This window comes from Macrotis lagotis, chromosome 8 (assembly GCF_037893015.1).
Source record: "Macrotis lagotis isolate mMagLag1 chromosome 8, bilby.v1.9.chrom.fasta, whole genome shotgun sequence".
NCBI classification, from domain to species: Eukaryota; Metazoa; Chordata; class Mammalia; order Peramelemorphia; family Peramelidae; genus Macrotis; species Macrotis lagotis.
Window position 1 is genome coordinate 152,928,280 of NC_133665.1, and position 24,100 is coordinate 152,952,379.

Sequence of the window (24,100 nt, forward strand, 5' to 3'; positions counted from 1 at the left end):
TAGAACACTCAACAAAATCTCCTATTATTCTTGGGAAAAAGATGGAGGGATCTGAGCTCGTAGTGGTGCAAATGAGTGTATTTAAACAGATAAAACAACCAGATTCAAAGTGTAGTCATTTATTGTTTGATATCAACTGGGAAGGGAGTTTGTAGTGGAATGCCCCTGGGATCTCTGCCTAATAACACATTGTTTAATATTTTTTTCAGGGATAAAGGCAAAGTAAATATCTTGGTTTGCAAACTTGCTGATGATGCAAACTAGAAATGGTAGAAAACTGGATGGCACAGATAAGTATACAAATGATGAATATTGAAATAAAAATAAAAATAAATAATGTCTAAGAGATAAAAGAAAAATACATCTCATTTTTTCATTTCAAGGTTGATTTTATGTGTAAAGATGGGAAAGACTGGTTGCACAGCAATATGAAAGGAAAAAACCAAGATGAGTGATCAGTTGGCCTCTAATGGATAATATGTGGAGCAAGCAAAAAACAGGTACAATATAGTAATTTATATTTCAGGCGTTATCATGTTCAGCATTAGTGAGAAGTTGCTTTCTTGTCTTCCTACCATTGAGCATTGCGTCCTTTTTAACTATCACTGTTTAAGAACACTATTTAAAAGTTTGATGACAAAGGGAAGCAACAGGTATAACTCAAGTTCCTGCCAGATCAAGATTGGCTGAAGGAAGCAGGAGTGTATAACCTGGAAATGAATAACCTTGAAGAGGACATGACTGTGTTCTTTAAGGATTAAAGAGTTAAATTTCAAAAGGGTAACAAATCTGTTTCGTTTGACCCAATAGGAAAGAGCTAGGAGAAATAGTTGGAGACTGGTGGGGGGGAGGGGGGAGAGAAGGAAAATGCAGGATGATAAAAAGAAAAACTTCCTAACAAAGAGAGCTATCCAAAAGTTGAATGAATCATATAAAAATAAATAGTGTTTTTTCTATTACTTGAAATCTTTGGACAAAAGCAAGATAACCACTTGTCAGTTATATTATAGAAGAGATTCCTATTTAGATACAAGTAGAACTAAATAGCCTTTGAGCTCCTTTCTATCATGACATTCTGTGATTCTGAGAAAGTGACTGCCAAGTATGTGTGATTTAATACAATGAACTGATAAGAACAGATACCCCGTTTGATGACAGCCAAAAAGTGTAATTTTCATTTTAGTAGTAAGGTTCATTTCCTCTCCTTTCCTCTTTCATCTGTCCCCAACAGAGTTAGTTTCTAGGTAAAATTGTACAATTAAAAATTTTGTTTTCTTTTGGTTTTTTTTTGGGGGAGAGTAGAGAAAGGAAGGAGAAGATAGGGACTAGAAGGGGCAAGTAGGGGAACAGAGAAGTAGAGAGAGAGTAAACACCAAAACAGCTCAAGTTCATGTGCAACATATTTCTCTATTTTTAAAAAAAAAATACTAGTTGAATGATATTAAAACAAATATAAAAAATACATTCAGGGAGATAGCTTAAGCCCTTTATGGTTCTACCTAGCCTTAAACCTGTTGTCTTTTCTGCAGAAAAGAACTGTTTAGTTTTCAAAAATTCTATCACTTTATCCAACAGTTTATATGTGCCTCTCTCCTTCCCATAAATCAAATACAGATATAGGCACACACGTGTACACAGACACACACACACACACACATACACACACACACACAAACACACACACAAACACAAACACTGAATAGTTTCTACATCCTGTGAAAATTTTCTACAATGATGTCAAAATATCTTTTGGATCCATTAAGTACAAAATTCTCAATACCAAGAAAGTAGAATCTGAAAGCTTAACTCTGAATCCAGCGGTCAAAGTGAATCAATAGATCAAGATCCTTTTTACATTTTGGTTTTCTCAAAACAAGACTCAAAAAACTTATGAAACAATCAAAGAGAAAGCTGTGGCTCAGTATGTCAAGTGAATTATAGAAATAAAAGCACAGTGATAAAAAGGTTTACAAAATCCCATTTACCATATACATGAGTGTGAATACATTTGCAAGTATCCAAAAATGAGCATTATAATAATGGGGAAAATCTTGAACTCTTCCCAATAATATCAGGGATGAGGCATGTCCATTATTACCACTATTATTCAAAAGTGTACTAGGAATGCTAACTATGCAACAGAAGAAGAAAAATTGAAGGAATAAAAATAGGCAATTAAAAATAAAATTATCAGTTATTTCAGATGATAAAATGGTAAAATTAGAGAACTCTAGAATAGCAACTAAAAAGTAGTTGAAACAATTATCAACTTCAACAAAGTAGCAGGATACAAAATAAAGCTACATAAATCACCAGCATTTCTAAATACTAAGCAAAAAAAGTCAGAAAGAGATAGAAAAAGAAATTTCATATAAAATAAATGTAGACCATTTAAAATATTTAAGGAGTTTACACATCAAGACAAAAGCAGATATTAAATGAATACAATCACAAAACAATTTTTTCACAAAAATGAAGACAGATCTAAACAATTAGAGAAATATTAATTGCTTATAGTTAGGTTCAGTCACTATAATAAAAGTAATTCCACATAAGCTAATTAATTATTCAGTGTCATATCAAACTACTAAAGACTAGAACAAGAAAAAATAATTCATCTGGTAGAAGAAAAGGCCAAGAATATCAAGACAATGAAATAAATATGAAAGATGGCATGCTAGCAGTCCTAGATTTCAAATATAATACAAAATGGTAATCATCCCAACAATCTAGTACTGGCTAAAAATTAGAATGCTGATCAGTGGAAAAGATTAGGTACACAGTAGACAGTAGTGAAGGCAGGCTACTGGAAGAGTAGACTATAAGAACTAAATTAAATAGACCACTCCCCAGTATATAGTTGAGATAACTGTGGAAAAACTGGTCAAGAGACATTTGTCCATCCTGACAAGGTAGAGTCTTCCTAGTCACAGCATCTTTCATGATCAAGGCTTAAAATAGCTCTGAAAAGAGCTACACTGCTAAAGATTAGTTGAAGAGAAGACATGGTACTTTAATCCTCTTAGTAACAATGTCCATTCAGGAAAGGGTATTGAAATTCAAAGGCAATAGATCTATTTAAAAGATAATGGAAGCTTTATAGGATAGGTAATACAAGCTGGACCTCCAAAGGAACATAGATTTAAAAATCCATAGCTGGAGGAGAGTTCAGAGCTTGTAGCCTAGACACCTGTTCTCTGTATCTGTCCATCCACATGGGTATATATCCTGGTCACATGAGATCTCTCATGTACATCACATATGTATTCTGATACATGTTTCCCATGTGAATTCACTCTTCCCACTTCTATTATTTTATTACATAACAATTTTATTAAAGATGTTTGTTGTGAATTATGTCACCCGTTAACTAGCAAAAACAAATATATCAAACTTGGATGAGGGTTTATGAGCTATGGTTTGTAGAGAAAAATGATTCAGAAAGTACCTAAAATGTTAGAAGGGGTGTGTGTGTGTGTGTGTGTGTGTGTGTGTGTGTAAGATTTGTATAATGTTGAATTAAGCATTTTATACAAATTACTTCATTTGGTCCTCACAGTAACCCCATAAAATAGAGAGCTACAGAGAATATTATGACCATATTTTAAACAATGAAATGGAAACAAAGCTATTAAATGACTTCCCTAGGGTCAAACAAATAAGTGTCTAAGGTGGAATGCAAATTGACTCATTGTTTTCAACAATACTTTGTCTCTCTCTTCATATATATATATATATATATATATATATATATATATATATATATATATATATATATAAATTTTAGTATGAATCAATTTATCTGATTATTTTCTACAAGCAGATTTTGGGGGAACATAATAATTTTCGTTATATGGGAAAGGTTGCACTGGAAGAAGAAAAAAGAGAACATATAGGAAAGGTTGGAAGCACCCAAATAAACTTCTTTAGTTTTCTGAGTTTTAATTCTGATTCCAATTTTCAGTAGAGTGGTAATCAGAAAGTACACAAGAGAGAACTGGGTACATTGTCATCTATTATCCCTACACTTACCTGCTATACTTGATAATTGGCTACATAGACAATAGACCTAATCTCTAACAGCTTTGAATTCAAACTCTTCATTTATAAAACAAAGATCAAACCATACACTTTGTTTACTTCTCAGGGCTCTTTTTCATCTCAATTGATAATAATTGATAATAATGTATATATAAAGTGTTTTTACAAAATATAAACTAGTATATAAATAGGGTAGGCGGTGAAGACAGGAAGAATTGATTCTTATTAGCTATATGAGCCTAGGCAAGATACCGCCTCTTTCAAACTCAGTTTACCTCATCTGAGAAAAGGGGATGATAATGCTATTTCCCTTAGAGAGTTGTGAAGATCAAATGAGAGAATATACATAGAATGCTTTGCTAACACTAAAGTATTATATAAATGCTTACTATTCTTTTTATTTAATTTATATCAGTCCTAATTTCAAACATTAAGTACGTATATGGTTTTGGACAGTGACAGCTATAATCACCTCTAAAAATGTTTGTTCTGAAGAGATTGACTTTCACAAACAAAATCTCTAATTTATAATTTTCTGCTGATTTTTTTTAGTCATTATCCCCTGAGTCTCTAGGATTGTACCGATTCCCCGGGGTTAGTCAGCCATGCAAGGCAGGAGAAATCGACAGATCAATTCAATGAGTAGCCTTGCGCTGAACTCGCTGAGTCTCCCACGACAAGGAAGCTAGGAGAAATGAACCATGGATGTGCTTCTTACCTACAATAGAGGGGGATCAATATTTGCCAAGTGAGAAAGGGAAAAGTGAAGGTGTGTGTGGGGGGGCTAGGAAGGGTCTATGCTAGCTTTAAGGAGAATATTGCCAGCCGGAGAGACTGGGGTATGGCTTGGGGAAGGGAGATGAATGATGATGAGTATAGCTGTTCACTAAACAAATATTCATAACAAAGTCCCTGCAAGGTGTACAATACCATCCAGCTGCACCCATTGGCAACGGGTGGGGGGGTTGGTAGAAACTAGACTATTGGGAGCTGGAGGGGGAGTTGAAAGGAGAGAATATTTTACAACATTCAGACTGAGCCTGCTGGCATCCTCTAGCCCTTCAGTGTTTTTCTCCAATTGCTTCCCTCCAGAGAAAATATCCAAAAGAGAGAACAGATGGGATAAGGCAAAAGTTGATTGTTGGATTTTACTTTATCACATAGCCCCTTAATATTCATAAACCAAGGCAAGAGGTATTTTGTTCAGTGATTTTCTTTCTGTTCACCACTGAGCACACTGATTGTTTGCCAGAATCATGTTTCTATTATTGTTACAAATGGGGAGGGGGTATAAGAAAAAGTCACAATTAGAGCTTTAACCTTGAGAGTTTGATTTGTCACTCTGGGTGATGATTTTTCATTGTTAAAGGTGGATCTCCTGACACCAAAGAACAGATTCCAAATGCAAATCGACTGTACCTATTTTTGTAATATTAAGAGTCATAAAATCTTAGAAGGAAGAGCTAAAAGAGGTCTCAGAGATTCTCCAAGAGTCAACCCAGTACATTAACTATAGCCCTGGAGTGGGGAAGACCTGTATGGAATTCCATCTCAGGTGTTTGTTATCTATATTACCCTAGGCAAGTCAATTAGCATCCCTAAGTCTCTGCCTGCTCATCTATAGAATTAAAGAAAAGGATTGACTGACCTCTAAAGTTTCCTTCCAGATCTCCAGGATCTAGTTCAATATTGTTTTAAAAATAAGGAAATAGATGCTAAGAATATAAACAATTTGCTCAAAATCGAGTGGCACAAGTGGATATCAGAGTTGGTACTGTTTAAATGGCACTTGAATCTGTGTATACTTCTATTGCCTCTCATTTTGTATAATCAAGCAATTAAGAAGTAAATATTAAGTACCTATGATGTGCCAGAAACAGTAAGGCATTGGTGATATAAAATTACTAAAGTGAAATAATCCTGCCCTAGAGGGGCTTAATGTGGAGGCTAATGAACATAAATCCATACTATAAAATTTATCACAGATAAATTCATTCATTCCTTTCTTCATTTATTTAGGTATTTATTTTTGATCGAGGAAAAGGGAAGACTTCATAAAAATGAGATTCTTGAGAAATTGTGGAAGAAACAAGGGATTCTAAGAAGCAGAGATGAGGAAAGTTTTTATTTGTGGTAACCATCTGCAAAGGCTCGGGGATAGAAGTGGTATATTGCCTGTGAATAACACCAAGTGGTCGTGTTTGATGGAATTTTAGACTATGAGAAGAATAAAATAAAATATATAACAAAGTTGGACTAGGAGGTTGAAACAAAATTTTGAAGGGAATACAAAGCCAAAAGAAATTTAATTCAAGAGAAAACTTGACATCATTCAATTTTGGATCTTCGGATCCTATGTTTTGAGATGGCATGGGCTTTTGATTCCATCTAGTATAATCTATCCATTTAACAGCTAAGGAACTAAGACAGTGTATGCACCTGTTCTCATTTATACAGAGGAAGTGATAGTTTGGATTTGAACTGAGGACCATCTGACCTTAAAACACAACATTTTTTTTCTGTATCATCCTGTTTATTAAGTTTCTTAAAATATTTTTTATTTTATTTTACATTTTTGCAAGGCAATGGGTTAAGTGGCTTGCCCAAGGCCACACAGCTAGGTAATTATTAAATGTCTGAGGCCAGATTTGAACTCAGGTACTCCTGACTCCAGGGCTGGTGCTCTATCTGCTACTCCACCTAGCTGCCCCCTTAAAAGATTTTTTAACCAATATTATCTTGCAACAATTAAAGATCTGGAAAATTAAATCCCAAATATTTTTGTTTACCAGATTCAATGATAAAATCACAATCAGGAATCAAAAGATATAAACAGCATACCTACTATTTACAAAGTTCTGTTCTAATTGTTTTAGGAGGATATGAAGGAGTAGAAAAAAGAAATAAATAAAAAGCTAAATGAGAAAAAAAACATAAAATGGAATTAAAATATTAAAATTACAGTTTAAGAAAATGATAGATGTCATAAGGCAGTATACAATTAATTGCCAAGTTAATGATATAGACAATAACTTCAATTGGAACTTAGAAGGAGAAACAAGCATTTTATCCTGGTGTGATCATGGAAGATTTTATGGAAAGGGTAGGATCCGAGACTAGAGATTATTAAGATAATACAATCACAAGTAATCTCAAAGACAACAGAACTGGATGTCAGCTGGAGGATAAATCTCTTCTCCATTGTCATAGATAAATGATCATCTAGGTTTAGCTTGAAGATATCTAAATATTGCAGAACTCATGACCTTGCCAGGTTCACTATTCAATTTTCAGATAGTCTAATTATTAGAAAGTTCTTTACACTGAGTTCAAATTGGCATCTGTTATTTCTCCATTTGCCTTCCAGAATGACATAGGATAAATCCAAAGTTGCTTCTAAAAAAAAACAAATCAAAACAAATGAAAAAAACTCAAAATAAAAACAACAAAAAACACTACTTCAAAATACTTGAAGGTCACTCTAATAGCCCAGTGAGCCTTATTATGTTGGGATTCACCCTTTCTATTTTCTTTTAAACTTTCAACTATAGGATATTCCTTCCAGTCTTATAATAATGATCTATTTCAGTCTTCTTCTGAATATGTGAAACTATGTTTATAGTTATGATATTATATATATATATATATATATACACACACACACACATATATGTTCTAGAATTCCATTTGAAAGAATATAAGACAAATGACTAACCTTTTCTCTTTTTTTAAAACAATCCCACTATCAGACATCTACCTTAAGGACATTAAAGACAGAAAGCAAAGTTCCCAAATCCCCAAATGTTTATAGTGATAGTCTTTGTGTGGCATAAAACAGTGGGGAAATAAAGATAGGCATCCCTTGATAACTGGTGATTAGTTAAAGATATGTTGTAAGAAGAAAGCAATAATTTTTTTAGTACATAAAGACTGATATTATATTTAGTATTTCATACCCATGGTCCCCTGCTTTTGCAAAGGAGTGATATCTTCTAGCATCTCTTCTTTGGGATCAAGTATGCTCATAAAAATTTCACAATGTTCCTTTTCAATTATATTTTTGTTGCTGTTCATTCCATTTTATTATTACACTAGGTTAGGGTTAGGTACTGGTCCTGTGATTTCAACAATAAAGAAAAATCTCTGCTAAAAGAAACTCTGTTTATCAATACAGGTTTCTTACTTCTCTTTGAATTATAATCATTGAGAGATGTTAGGGCACATAAAGTAGAAATGACTAACCCAAGGTCTGATGCTTAGCCAATATGTTAGTAGTAGAATATGAACCTAACTCCTACAGTCTCCAAGGCTGACACTCTTTCCATTGTGCCAAGCAGTCTTTTCACTGTTGTGGGAAAGGAAAACAGAAATATTCACATGCACAAATATACAAACACACATTTTAGCAATAAAAACTGTTGTTGTTTGACCTTCCTTCTTGAAGAAGACCTTGACATCAGGCAGATAATGTCATGACATGCAAGTGAAAAAAAGTTCTTTTTATATTTGCTCTGAGTCAATCAGGGGTCCAACAATGCTATCCCAAACTTAGTGGACAATTCCAAAAGGCTGTGAGTACCCTTTCAATGGACATTTTTCAGTAGGCTTTAGATAACCACTTTTTGGAGAATTTGGAGATTCTAATGATTTGAAACTTGAAGAATCCTGATAAAATGTGAAGGTTTTCAAAATGAATGGATGATTATATTCTTCAAAAATAATTTTTGTATAATGCTGTTAATCTAGTTTAAAAAAACTAAAACAAGCCAGTTTATTGGTATTCTAATAAGAAGATCTAAAATGTATAAAAGGACTTGAAAATTTAAAAGGGCTTTGCACATCACAATCCTATGAAGTAGGTAAGCAAATACTATTATGTCTCCTTTAAAAGAAAACAGAAACATGATCTGCTAAAAGTCACAAAGCTCATTCTCCAATCCTGTTCCCCTATAGTTCTTAGACTAACTGTTCCCCATCTAATAGCCTTGCTTAATTCTTGTTTCATGCTTCCTTTATTTCCTTCCCTTTCTTTCCTTTCTTAATTCCCTTGTTCTTTTTTCCTTTTCTCCCCTTTCTTGTTTCCTTAGTTTTTCCTTCCTTCCTTTTCTTCCTTATTCTGTTCTTTTCTTCCTATTTTCCTCCTTCTCTTCTATTCTTCTATCCTTTATTTCTCTTTCAGGCAGCCTCTTTGCCCAGACAAAGAGTGCAGAGCCATTTAGGGCAAGGGATTTGAATTAGGCACAGTCTCATAAGGTATAATTTTTTCTTAAAAAGATCACATTTCTTTAGTTCTCTGAGATTCTAGGTCGTGGACCCCTTTGGTAATGTAATGAAGCCTTTTCATACCTTCTCAAAATGTTTTTTTAAAAATCTAAAATATTACACAGAGTTTTATATAAGACAACAATTGTTTTGAAATCCAGTTTATAAAAAATAAAAATAAAAACTCACATACCACAGATAAAATAGAGTATTTTTAAGTATTTGTCCTGGGTTTGGTTGATCTTTCAATCTCTGCATTCTTTACTGTAGCAAATTCTCAGGATGGAAATCCCTTTCTATCACTGTGGATCAGTGACTAATCTGCAACCTATCATCTTCAAAAGGAGACTGGGGCAATGTGAGCTTGAGTGATATATTCATAATCATAATAGCTACTCTCTATGTATCCCTGGCAAGACTTGAATTCAGATCTGACCCCAAGATATTAAACTTAATTGGACAAATGAGAGTAAATTCCATTATTTATTTAATTTTTAAAAATATTTTGCTTATTTTTCCAAGCACATGCAACTTAGAAAACAATATTTTTGAAAGGTTTTGAATTTCATATTTTTCTCCCTCCTTTGGTCCCCATGCCCCTGACAGAAAACGATCTAATATAGGCTATACATGAATAACCATGCTAAACAGAGATCCATAATAATCATATTATTAAAGAAGAATTAAATCAGAAGAGGAAAAAAATTAGAGGGCAAAAAAACAAAATACATAAGGCAACTTTTAAAAAATTGAAGATAGTAATCTTTGCTCTGCATTTAAACTCAACCATTCCTTCTCTGTAAGTGGATATTTTCCATTAAAAGTCTTTTAGAATTGTGTTTGATTATTGTACTATTGAAATGAACAACTATGGGGAGGCTAGGTGGTGGATAGAGCACCAGCCCTGGAGTCAGGAGGACCTGAGTTCAAATCCAGATTCAGATACTTAATAATTACCTAGCTGTGTGGCCTTGGGCAAGCCACTTAACCCCATTGCCTTGCCAAAAAACTTAAAAAAAAAAAGGAATGAACAACTCCATCCCAGATGATCATTTCCCAGTGTTACTGTTATTGTTACAATGTTCTTCCAGTCCAGCTCACTTCACGCAGCATCAGTTCAGACAAGTCTTTTCAGGCTATTCTGAAGTTCCCTTCCTCAAGATTCTTATAGAACAATAGTCTTCCATCATATTCATATACCACAATTTGTTCTATCATTCCCTAATTGATGAATATTCTCTCAATTTCCAAATCGTTGCCACTACTAAAAGAGTTGCTATAAATTTTTTTAGGGTTTTTTTTGCATAAATATTTTTTGTATATGTTGGTTTTTTGCTCATATTTGTGATCTCTTTGGGATACATACCTAGTATTGGTATTGCTGGGTCAAAGGGTAGGCACAGTTTACTTCCCCTTTGGGCACATTTGCAAATTACTCTCCAGAAAGTTTAGGTCATTTCACAGCTCCACCAACAATGCATTAGTTTCCCAGTTTTCCCACATACCATCCAACATTGATCATTTTCCTTTTTAGTCATATTGGCCAATCTGACAGGTGTGAGGTAGTACCTCAGAGCTGTTGTAATTTTTACTTCTCTAGTCAATAATGATCTATAGCGTTTTCATCTGAGAATTTCCTTTTCATATATATCCTTTGATCATTTGCCAATTGGGAATGACTTGTATTCTTTTAAATTTAACTCAGACCTCTATATACTTTAGAAATGAGTGCTTTGTCAGAGGCACTAGTTGTAAAAAATTTTTTCCTATCCTCTTTCCTTCCTTTAAATCAAGGTTACATTGGCTTTATTTGTCCAAAAAGTTTTCAATTTAATGCAATCAAAATTATCCATTTTACATTTTATAATGTTCTTTACCTTTTCTTTGGTCATATGCTTCCCTTTCCATAGATCTGACAGGTAAACTATTCCTTGTTCTCCTAATTGGTTTATGATAGCTCCTTTTATGTCTAAATTCAGTAGCCATTTTCACCTTATCTTGAGATGTTGATCTATGTCTAGTTTCTATCAAAATATCTTTCAGTTTTCCCCAGCAGTTTTTATCAAAGAATGAGTTATTATCACATAAGTTAGAATCTTTGGGTTTATCAATTATAAATTACTATAGTCATTTACTACTTGTGTATCTAAACTTTTCCACTGATCCACCACTCTAATTATTAGTCATTTATAAACAATTTTGATGACTGATGTCTTGTAATATGGTATTGACTAGGGCACCTATCTTTGATTTTTTCCTCATTAATTCACTTGACATTTTTGACCATTTTATTCCTCCATATGAATTTAGTTGCTATTTTTTCCCAGCTCAATAAAGTAATTTTTTAGGAGTTTGGTATGACCTGATTTTAGGTCAGTGGTATAATTTAGGTAGAAATGATATTTTTATTATAGGAATGAACAACTCACATTTTCTCAGTTATTTAGATCTGAATTTGTGTGTAAAATGCTTTATAGTTGTTTTCATGTACTTTCTAAGTTTGCCTTGACAGGTAGACTAAAAAGTATTTTATGTTGTCCACAGTTATTTTAAAAGGAATTTCTCTATCTCTTGCAGCTTTGTCTTGTTTGTAATATATAGAAGTGTTGATGATTTATGTGGGTTTATTTTATATCCTGCAAATTTTCCAAAGCTACTAATTGTTTCACAAAGTTTTTTAGATGATTTTCTGAGTTATCTAAGAATGCCTTCATATCATCTACAATGAGTTAGAGCTTTGTTTCTTCATTATTCTAATTCCTTCAATTTCTTTTTTCTCTTATTTCTAAAGTTAACATGTCTAATACAACATTAAATAATAGTGGTGATAATGAGCATCCTTGTTTCACCCCTGATGTTATTGGGAATGTTTCTAGTTTATTCCCATTCCATATAATGCTTGTTGATAGTTTTAGATAGATACCATTTATCATTTTAAGGAACACTCCATTTATTGTTATGTTCTCTAGTGTTTTTTAATAGCAATGGTTGTATTTTGTCTAAAGGTCTTTCAGCATCCAACTAAAATAATCCTATGATTTCTCTCAGGTTGTGCCTGACATGGTCAATTATGCTGATAGTTTTCCTAATATTGAACCAAACCTACATTCCTTATATAAATCCTACTTGATCATAGTGTATTATCCTAGAGATAACTCACTGTAATCAACTTTGCTAATATTTATCTAAAACTTTTGCACCCATATTAAATAGGGAACTTGGTCAATAATTTTCTTTTTCTGTTTTGACTCTTCCTGGTTTAGGTATCAGCACCATATTGGTGTCTCAGAAGGAATTTGGCAGAGTTCTTTCACCTACTTTTTCAAATCATTTATTTGGAAATTGGAGATTGGAAATAATCATTCCTTAAATACTTTCACTTGTGAATCCATCTGGTTCTGGAGATTTTTTCTTATGGATTTCTGATGGAGTCATGAGCTTTTACTGTTTTCAGCCTATTCTTCAAGTAGTTATTTGATTTAGTTAACTTTTGCATCTCCTTTTCCATTTGGTCAGTTCTATTTTTCAAGGAGCTGTTATCTTTTTCCATTTGCCCAATTGTAGTTTTAAAAGAATTATTTTCTTTTTGCATCTGCCCCATTGTATTGTTAAAGGATTATTTTCTTCTGTCACTTTTTGTTGCAATGTGTTAATTTTCTCTTGTATTTCTTTTCCCAATTTTTCCATTTGATTTTTAAAATCCTTCTTATACTCTTCCAAGAAATCTTTTTGGATTGGTGACCAATTCTTATTCTCCTCCAAAGTTTCACATTGAGTACCTTTTCTGCCCTCTCTTTCAGTTTTGCCCATCCTTATCTACAAGGTAACTTTTAATAGATTCTATTGTTCTCTAACCTTTTTTATTCATTTTGAGATCTGTTACTGGGCCCCATCCCAAGGTTCTTGGGAGAGGGGCACAGTTATACACCTTTGATGTTGAGAACCATAGAGGTTTGCTTACTGGCCTTGGGCTGTTGATGTTAGGAACTTTGATGTTAGGAACTTTAGGAGGTTGCTCGGTATACCTACTGTTAAGTCATTCCAGTGACTCTCTTTCTGAACCATGTGAACTGGGGATATTAGTTGTCCACTCCTAGAGCCACTGGGAAACCTGGGAACTCTCTCTGGATTGTTTGTGCAAGGAAATGCCAGACCCTCAAGGCTGGAAACACCAGAGGCTTTCCATACTGGTCAGGCCATCCAGTTCAGCTGTATCTGCTGAATTGGGGTCCTGGGCACCAGTGTTGGAGGTATCTCAGGCCACTTACCATGCAGTAGAGTCTGAACTGTGGAAGCCTCTGCTGGAGATCTTCCACACAGTTGAGGATCTTAGGTTAGTCTCTGTAGCACCCTGTTTCTCCCCTCCCCATTCCCCCACAAACTCACACAGATCTTGTTGGAAGATATTCTATTCTGATTTTTTTTGTGAGTTCTGTCACTCCAAAATCTGCCAAGTGCCTTGAACATCATTTCCAAGGGAAATCCAGGAAAGTAGTTTCTCTCCATCATCTTGGTCAAAAGTTCATTCACTATTAATTTTTAATGTGTATTTTAATTAATGTTTTCAATAAAAAAGCATATTTCCCTTCTACCTTTCTCCTCTTTATGTTTTTAAAAGTAAACTTCACAATAAATTTGCATAATGATGAAAAGAAGTGTTGAACTTTATCTGGAGAATATTATTCTGCCTGTAGCTTCCTTTTTTAGAATGAATGAATCATTCATTATTATTATTCACTAAGAACATACTATATACTATACACTTGTCTTAGATATGCTAATGTTTTCCTTCGGTTACCTTTCATTTCGGCAGTTTGGGGATCTCCTTGATCAATTACGATCATCAATTCTTCTAGGACAGAATTATCACATGGTAAACATGTTCGACAGGTTATCTAACATGGTGATGGAACCTCATGAGCCATAACCATATTAGTCCTTGAAAATGAGAAGAGAATTGAAAAAAAAGTATTAGATACTGCCAAAGAATCACAGAATGAGAACTGGAAGGGATCTCAGGGCCGTTACTTGAAAAAATATCCTTATAATGAAATTTCAAGCAAGAAATCTTCCAACCTTTGCCTGAAGACTTGCAATGGCAAGCTATTTAGGAATTCCTGAAATTCATCTTTCTACTTTTGAATGATTAATTGTTTTGAATAGCTCTAATTGTTTAGTGTTTTTTTCCTTATATAGTGCCTATATTTGTCTCTCTGCAAACTCTCCTCTTTGTTCCAAATTCTGCCTTCGCTGGCCTATCATAACAATTCTGAACTTCTTGATCATGGCATTTCCCCCACACACTTGACATCAGTTATGTGGGGTCTCTGAATCATCTCTTCCTCAGTAAGTCTTCTTCCATATAATTCAGTATTCAACTGTCATAGAAAAAAGCAGGCTACTTTCCATGGTCTCTGATCAGTAAATTTTCATAATTATCCTAGAACCAAAAGACATTATAGTGTAGCAGAGATTGAAAGATAATTTCACTGTGTGATAAGCTATGTGACTTCTCCTTGAAGTATCAGAGAGAATAAAAAAAATCTTCAAATGTTCATGTTATAGGTAGTCTCTGCTTTCATTGTAGCTAGGGTCTCTCTTTCTTCTCTTAGATAATAATTTATTTTGTCCCCTCTCGAGCACCATCTCTCCTTCTTCTCCCACCATCCTACTTTTACCAATCCTACCCCACCTTGTCCTAACCTAATCTATGCAAATGCTATCCTGTCTTATCTTATCCTGTTCCATTCTGCCTATCCTCCCCTATTTTATGACATGATATATTGCTTTCTATTATAGTATATTATATTGCATCATATGGACTCTATAATATATTGCATTTAAGTTATACTATGTAATATATATATATATATATATAATATGATACTATATATGGTATGCTAATATATCATTACTATATATTTACACAATCAGGCTCCTGCTTTATCTCCCCCAGGAGAGAGGCAAGGACCAAGTTCTATTCACAGACCTTGAAAATAAGCTTAAAAATTCAACAAAGCACCTCTGATTTTAAATTTACCAAGAAATGTAAATATAGCTTATTTTTATTAGTAGTGGTAAGACAATCTTAAACTAGAGAAAGTCAGAATTAGAAAATATTTAAAAGTAAAACTAGCTTTCTGCTAATAAAACATCCTGAGAAATAATTGAGTACTACTCTTCCAAAAAAAAATTAAAAACCAAACAAACCCCAAATGACTCTTTTCTAAACACTTATACCTACAGGCAAGACACTGTGCTAGAAAAATCAGTCTCCAGGCTCCAGGAACCTACAGTAGTACTGAATAGAAATAACATTTACAGATATAAATGCATACAATACAATAGTATTTAATGAGGAACTGGATGCAACCACAGTACACTTTAGACTCTACTGGGGAGGTAGACAGAAGAGGGACCTGAAAACCAGGTATACACATTGACTCATATGTTATCTCTGATCCATCTTGACTAGACAGCTCTCTGTTAATTTTGAAATAACGATTCATCTACAAGAAATTTCCTTATGGGGCGGGGTGGGGGAGAGTAGATTTGGTCTAGACATAGAAGCAGAAGACTAGTCCATATCTTTATCTCTATATTGGGAGAAAGAGATATCCACAACTATGATTGTCATGAAAAATCTTATAGATATCAGAAGTATCCATTTATATAAAATGAGCATTAGTTGGTGTGAATTTGAAGTCAAATGACCCAGGTCATATTCTGAGACTATCTCTTATGCTAGAAAAGAACATTAGATAAAGCAACTAAAGACCTGTTTTCAACTCAGTCAATTATGGGTGGTACTCTCGACAAATTAGTCTCTCTGTTCTCAGTTTCTTCATCTGAAAAATGAGAAGTTTGGAACAGATGACTTTTAAACTCCCTTATGTATCATCATCATCATCATCATCATCATCATCATCATCATCATCATCATCATCATTATTAATACTAAAAAGGTTTCTGAATCAATCAATTTAGTAGTAAACATTAACCAGCATTTATCAATATGTTATGATTTATCAGGCATTGTGCTAAGAACTTTACCAGTATCATCTCATTTATTCCTCACAACAACCCTACAAGGTATGTCCTATTTTTGTATTCATTTTAAAGATGAGTAAACTGAGACTGAAAAATATTAGGGGATTCTTCTAGAATCAACTATCTACCTAATATCTAAGGCTGTCTTTGAACTTTTCCCAAATCAGGTTTATGTTTTGTGTTTTATAGCAGCCAGCTTCAAATCTATTATCCTACAACCAAAGTTTATCAATAATTTTCACAATTTCTTTATTACAATATATAACACAATTATATTTTCACTATTAACTGATTTTGTAACTCCTTCCTGAGTTATTCTGACCCCAATCCAGAAATCAACATTTAGAAATTCCATTGTGGGGGTGGCTAGGTGGCGCAGTGGATAAAGCACCAGCCCTGGAGTCAGGAGTTACCTGGGTTCAAATCTAGTCTCAGACACTTAATAATTACCTAGCTGTGTGGCCTTAGGCAAGCCACTTAACCCAGTTTGCCTTGCAAAAATAAAAAAAAAAAACCTAAAAAAAAAGAATTTCCATTTTGGTGAGGATCATATGAATGAGATTTTGTTCTATTTAATATTAGCTTCTAAACATTCTCTAAAAAGTTCTAAGAATGCTTCCAACAAAGCAATCTAAATTCCTAGCCTTTGAAAGAATACTTATAGAATTTTATATTACAAAAGCACAGAACAGGAATCTGATTATAACATCCTAAATTTCAAATTGATATACTGGATATAAATATGCAAGTCACTAATGGAAAGCATCAAATATAACCTTTTGTACCATTTCCCCCTTCTATAACATAGAATCATAAGCAAAACAGACAATAAGTTTTTATAAAATGTTACAGCATATTCCTTCAGAGGTTTTGGCACAAGAAACTTATAGATATCTATTATCATAAATTATTACAAGGGAGGAGGTAGGTCAAATATGATCATGGCATTCATAAAAATGGGCTGCAATGAACATTAGTGGTCATTTTTTCTAGACTTCTCATTTTTGCCACTGAGAAACCTGAGCCTCCACAGCTTAATTATAAAATGTTTGATTTAAAACTGGAGGAATTTCTGAGACCATCCAGTTGGGGGTGGGGGGGGTGGGAGTGGTAAGGAGGGAGGTTGGATGGTTAATTGATTTATTCATGGGCACAAAAGTAGTAGTGGTAGAGGCAGAACTTGAACCCATTTCCTTTGACTCAAAATTCAGCACTCTAGCATTATTAGTAATCATATATACACAGGTTATATGACTAAAGCAGAATGTGAATGCTTTCAGACAATAAACAGGGCCATAAATTCTTAGATGAGTTCTCCCAAAGAACCAAAAAATTTTATTAAAATCATGTGAAGCTTTGAAAGTCACTTAACCTCCCTCAAACTCAGTTTCCCTTCTGAAAAATAGGATGATAATGATGCCAGTAATCTACTTCACAGGATTATTGTGATGATCAAATGAGATCACCTTTATGAAGTCCTTGGAAAAATGTTAAAAGTTTGATATAAATTCTAGTGATTCTTATTCTTCAATTACCATTTGAGAAACTCTAACACCCATAGGCAATTGTAAGCCTTCTTTAGCTTTTGAGGATGTCATATTTTTTCAACATGAAAAATGAGAATGTTAGTATAATGACATCTTAAAAGTTGTAACGGAAATTAGAGATCATTTAGTCCAGATCCCTCATGTTATAAATGAAAGAATGAAATTCTAGAGGGGGAAAAATGAATTAGCTAAGGGGATGAAAGGAAATAAGTAATTACCTAGCACGTCTCTATGTGTCAACCACTGCACTACATGCTTTTTACAAATATCTCATTTGATCTCCACAAAAATCCTGCTATTGTTATACAACTTTGACAATTAAGGAAACTGAGGCATTCAGAGATTAAATGACTCACCTGGGGTCACTCTAGCTAATAGGTTACTGAGACTGGTTTTGAATTTAGGATTTTCTGAACGCAAGCCCAGCACTCTAGCCAATGCCCAGGTGCCTCTTGAAGGACACACAAATAGAGAGTAACAGAGATAAGATTATTATCCCAGATCTTATATCAAATTTACCATTTTTTTCCATTTCACTTTTCTTCCCATTTATACCAAGCTGGAGCCAACAAGCTACAGAGAAAGACTTTCAATTCACATTTATAGTCTCTGTAGTATAGAATTCATATTTTTGGTAGTAAAATATCAACATTTAGAAAGAGAAAAAGGCTCATAAATCTTGAAACCCAACCCCTAGTCTTAAAATTAAATATGGAACAGAAAAACAAAAGATCACCAGAAAATTGGACATGTGTCCTTGAATGAACGATGCCTCTGAATCCCACTAAGGACAGGTGATATATTCTGTAATATAACATTCATGTGTTTCTTCAACCAGAGGAAAACATTCTGATACTGGTCCTAAAATCATAACAGGATGGAACAAGGGGAAGATGGTTGATTCTGGAATTTAAAAGACATGTATGTGTTCAAAGCCCACTTCAAGAACTTACAACCTATGTGATGTTGGTAAATTGATTTCACTTTCCAGTGACTCAGTTTCCCTCATGGATGCTATGAGGAGATTGAAATAGGTGACCAGTGAAATTCTTAGAAGCTTCAGAGCTCCAATTTTAGGAGGTCTTGGTATAGTAAACAGGGTGATAGATTTGGTATTTGAGGACCAGGGCTCAAATCTTGACTTGCCAATTTTCTAATTTTATAATCTTTTGCAAGGCTTCAGTTTTCTCCTCTTTAAAGCAAAGGGGTTGAACTTGCAGGTCTCTCAGGTCCCTTCTAGTTTTACATGTGTGATACACTATGATTCTCTATAATTGCTTTAGACCTAAATTTTTTCATTCACCAAATGTGTCCAGGACAGGTGAGAAATAAAATATCATTTAATTTATAGTCATCTCAAACATTTAAAATGCTCTGATTCCAATGTGATTTTAGAGTATAGAATAGTATAATATAATTCTACAATATGGAATTAGGTATAATTGGTTCCTCCTTTGAATTTTCTTGAAAAAGTTCCATTGCTCAGATATCCTATCACTCTGTCACACAGATTTAAGCAAGGATTCTGGGGAAGGGATCATAATGAGATACCAAAATATTTGGAACCATCTCATCTTTGTTGCCAAGGGGAACTGTAATGGCTCTTCATTTCCGGATTTCTAGTCACCTCATTAACTAATCCATGAAATAGAAATGGGCACAATTCCTACCTTGACTCTGAGACTGGAACCAACGAACTCATTTAACAACAAAAAGTAGCCTGCCGACTGGCCAAACCATGACAATCCATCGGGGAGAACATATCTCATTCCAAGAATATAAATGAATTAATCAGTGCACTCACCACCCACATGCTAGAACAACATCCCTGATTAAATTTAATGTTGTGAGCTTCTGCAATCACCAGCAAACCTAAGCACTGATTAGATCAAAAGGCCTCTGAGGACTAATTCTCTGAACATGGGGTTTATGTGTGCTTTGGAAGGATAATCCTTCAAAAACTTTCTGAGTTTGGGGAGCTGTCCACTTTTTGGCATTTAGGCTTACGTGGATTTCTCAGGTGAGCCCATCTACTTGATAACTGGGAAGATGATTGTATCAGCATTTGAGAGACAGCTCTTCAGCTAAATCTGTCACTGTGGTGCTGAGAATTCTCTGCTACCATGTGGATTGTTTGAGAAATCTTCTGCTTATCATTGCATAATTACCTATCTAGTTTTTCCCCATATATAAAAATGAAAGGAAAGATCACCACAGGACTATGTACCCCAATGTTCAGAGATAATAGGTGAAAAATACCCGAAGCTCCTTTCTCATATCCCTTTCCTCCTACACATTTCAACTTTTCATCTTGTGATAATTATAAATATATTCCTGATAAAGGACTTGGGGAGGAGGGGAATGTAAAGTGAAGAGATGAGATTTTTGTGAAAAGAATTTCTATTTTTCTTGTCAGGTGGGTTGCTGTTTTTATTTTGGGTTTTTGTTTTGTTTTATTTTGGGGAGGAATTTTAAAAAACTTAGGGATACTTCATCTTGCTTGCACTGTGCAAATCCAAGATATGGACTTCTAAAGTCTCTATCTTCAGACTAAAAAATTCCATTGCTAAGATAGTATCTGGTAGTGCATTAAAGGTTGCAAAGATTCTTCTTCCTGTCCCTTCATCCCCCTTCAGAGTGTACATTAAAAAGCAAACTTGTAGAAATTGATTTCAAAGGGCAACAAAATGCTGAGTTGAAAGATTAATAATTTTTATCCACAATTCTAAGTTACTTAGCAACTTTGTAAAGTGGGAAACTACAAGTAAGTTGAGAGATTTTTTTTTCCTCTGGTCAATAAAGTGTGTACCAGTTGGGATCTGATTAAGCAGGGATTTGTAAAGTCATTGGGACTTAGCATTACTACCCAAATATTATGCAAACTTATGCTTTATTTCCAATATTGCCTGAACAAATTGAGGACATTCAAAACAGAGAGTCTTTGAAAGGTTCAATGAATCTGTTAATTTATTATCCCTTTTATATTTTTATGGTTGCCATCTTTCCTAGCTCTTTACCTTCATCTCCCAAAATTTATAAGAATTGAGATGAGTGAAATGGGGGAAAATTAATTGAAAGGCATAACTTTATAAAAGTTCTCACCCAGACCCCTGAGCAGGATAGCTTTGTGAAGCAAAAAAGATTCTTTAAGAATGGTGTAAAGGGAAGAAGAAAACAGAGAAATTGAAAATACACGTTCACAAATCAAAACAAAAACTCCATTAACAAATCATACAATATTGCGATCCTCAAAAACTCCGGAGAATACAGGGACTTCAAACAGAAATATATAGGTAGGACAGTTAGTAGAAAAGTCTTTTGGACATTTATTCAGAAAGACTTGCATCAAATTCTGCCTTGGCTACATGATAGCTGGGTGATCCGAACATTTCACTTAATTTGCCTCTGAATGAAAAAAAGTATGGGCTGAATTATCTTAGGAAAACTGGAAAAAAAAATTAAATAACCCCTAACCAAAGGTCATTTTCCCCACTAAATACTCTGTCTTTAGCTCATCTCTGTACTTCTCAGTAGTTTTCCAGACCATCACCCTTATGCTGGCCATATCTTTCCTCCTTCCAAGTCTCCACCATTCTGCAAATCAGTTTAGTTCTATGCTATCCATCACTCTCAAGTCCCTTGATCCCTCATCCTGTTGACAGTTATGCTTTTCTAAAATTCCAGTCCTGAATTATTCCTATCACCAACTTATGGTTGTACTCACATGTGGTTGAATGGAAATAATACAAACTTACTTAGTACACTATAACTTGATGGTATCTCTTCTAACCTGCACTGCAGTGTAGCCAGGTGATCTTATTACTTCTTATGAACTGATTCTCCAACTCTTCAGAGTGACTTTTAATTTTTTTTTCTCTTTTCATTCTCTTCATATTTCTTCTAGCATTCCATCCTCCAAACCTTCAACTGAGACCTCATAAGCCAGTGGATCAGAATGAAGAGACAATGTTACTTTACATTTTACTATAAAAACTGAAACTAATTCATCATAAAGCTTTTTATTCTTTCTTCCTTCTCAAATCACAACCTGTCGACTTTATCTTCTCACCATAGTTTTCTTTAGTTCATTTTCTAATAAAGAGCTGGCCTGTTTCTTATCCAAGGTGAACACCTTTTAATCTATCCTTGATTCAATCCTCTACTACATTTTCCATCAGATATCTTCCACTCTCTTATCTTCAGGTTTTCTCTTATCCACTGGTTCCTTCAAACATAGCCAATTCTTCTCTCTCCTTGAAGAATTCCTCACTAGATAATCAGGTCCTTGCTAATATCCCATTTTGCATCTCTTGTTTCTGAGCCAAAATACTTGAAAAATATCTAAAGCGGATGCTTCCCATTCCTCTGTTTTCACTAAGCTCTGAAATGTTTTTCCATTCTTACTAATCAATTGGAAATGCTCTCTCCAGAATAACCAATGACCTCCTATTGACCAGATCTAATAATCTCATCACCATCCTCATTCTTAAGGGGAAAAAAATCTTTCTAGTATTTGACATGTTTGATTGTAAATTTCCATTAAATACAAATTTGGCCATGTGATTCCTTTACATAATGACTTCATATCACCCCTAAGATAAAATATAAATTCCTCTATTTAAGCATAACGTTCCTCCACAACCTGACCAATCTACCTTTTTTGTAGACATTATTTTCTCTCCCATATTTTAAAATAATCAAAGAAGCCCCCCCCACAAATTATTCCCAACTCTGTGGTTTTGTACTAGCTATCCCACATTTTGGACATGTATTCCTATCTTACTCTCTACTTCATAGACTTCTTTTCCTCTTTCGCAGTCATTTTCAAATGTAGCATTCTTCATGAAGACTTAAGGGATTCCTGCAACTACTATTTCATTTTTCTAAAACTACACTATATTTAACTAATATTTATGTATGTGTGTATACACATATGAATTAGTTATTTCAAGTTTGTCCTGTATATATTTTTATATGAGGAGAGATTGCTTCATTCTTTGCACTTGCATACCCAGTAACTAACACAGGACATTGTATATAATAGGACCTTAATAAATTCTTGTTAATTGATTACCCCTTCCATGGGATTCTCTCCCAATTTTCACCCTACCTGATAGACTGTTTTTTTTAAAGTTTTCTGTGTTGGATTATCATTGTCCCCTTTTACTACCTATGCTTTTTCCTCACAACTGTTCTAGGCTCCATGCTCCTTTCCCTCTAAAATCTCTCCTTCAGTGATTCTCATTAAAGTTCATGGGCTAATTTAACATCACCATACTGAAGATTTCAAGATCTAAATATACACCTCTACTCATCCTCCTGAATTGCAATACAAATTGCGTATTTAGTATTTCAGAATAGATTCCCCATAGGTATTATTAATGTTACCTCTAAAAACAGACTTTAGTATATCTCTCACCAAACCTATTTCTCTTCTGATCTCTGTTTTTAATATTAAAAATGCTGACATCTTTCCAATCACCCAGGTTTGCAACCTCAGTGTTATTCTTGCTTCCTCACTCCTACTCACTCCATGTTTCCAATTAGTTGCTATATTTTGTTTTCTTTATCTCTACAACACCTCTCACATACACACTTTTTCTCCAATCACATGATCTCCATCCTCTTTCAGGTCCTTATCTCTCAAACAGGATTTTTAAATACCCTCCTATTCCATTTCCCTACCTCACATTTCTCATCATTCTAATCTATCCTTCACTGAACTTCATAACCTGACCCCTTCCTTCATTTCCAGTTTACCTGACTTTCCTTCTCATCACATTGCTTCTGACCCTATTGATCTATGTGCTGTCCCACCCCATATGTTGTTTCATCTCCATCTCTGTGTCTTTGTATAATCTATTTCCATCTTGATATTCATTTTCTCCTCAACTGTTACTCTTTGGGGACCCAGTTTTATTAAAGACTCAGTTTAAGCACTATATTGTTCAGGAAGCCTTGATTCCCCTAATTTTTAATGACCTCCTTACCCAAATTACCTTCTATTCACTTTGAATTTGTCTTGTAGATTTAACTATAAGTATATTTTGCTTGTCTTAAAGGGAAGCTTCTGGAGGTCAGTGTCTACTTCACTTTGGTTTTCTTTTCTTTCGGATTTATCAAAGCATCTAACAGGAGTCAATGCATATTGGCTTATTGATTACTAATTGTTATTGTTTACTACTTCTATTATTTCTGCA

General features: G+C 34.1%; 1 long non-coding RNA gene across 2 annotated transcripts in view; it reads right to left on the bottom strand.

Moving 5' to 3' along the window:
• LOC141495000 (uncharacterized) overlaps window positions 1-24,100 on the bottom strand; it is a 297,108-nt gene that overhangs the window by 97,760 nt on the left and 175,248 nt on the right. For both annotated transcript variants that reach the window (XR_012470620.1, XR_012470621.1), the window contains one exon: window positions 14,102-14,241. This is a non-coding gene — a long non-coding RNA (uncharacterized LOC141495000). The remainder of the gene's footprint in view (window positions 1-14,101; window positions 14,242-24,100) is intronic.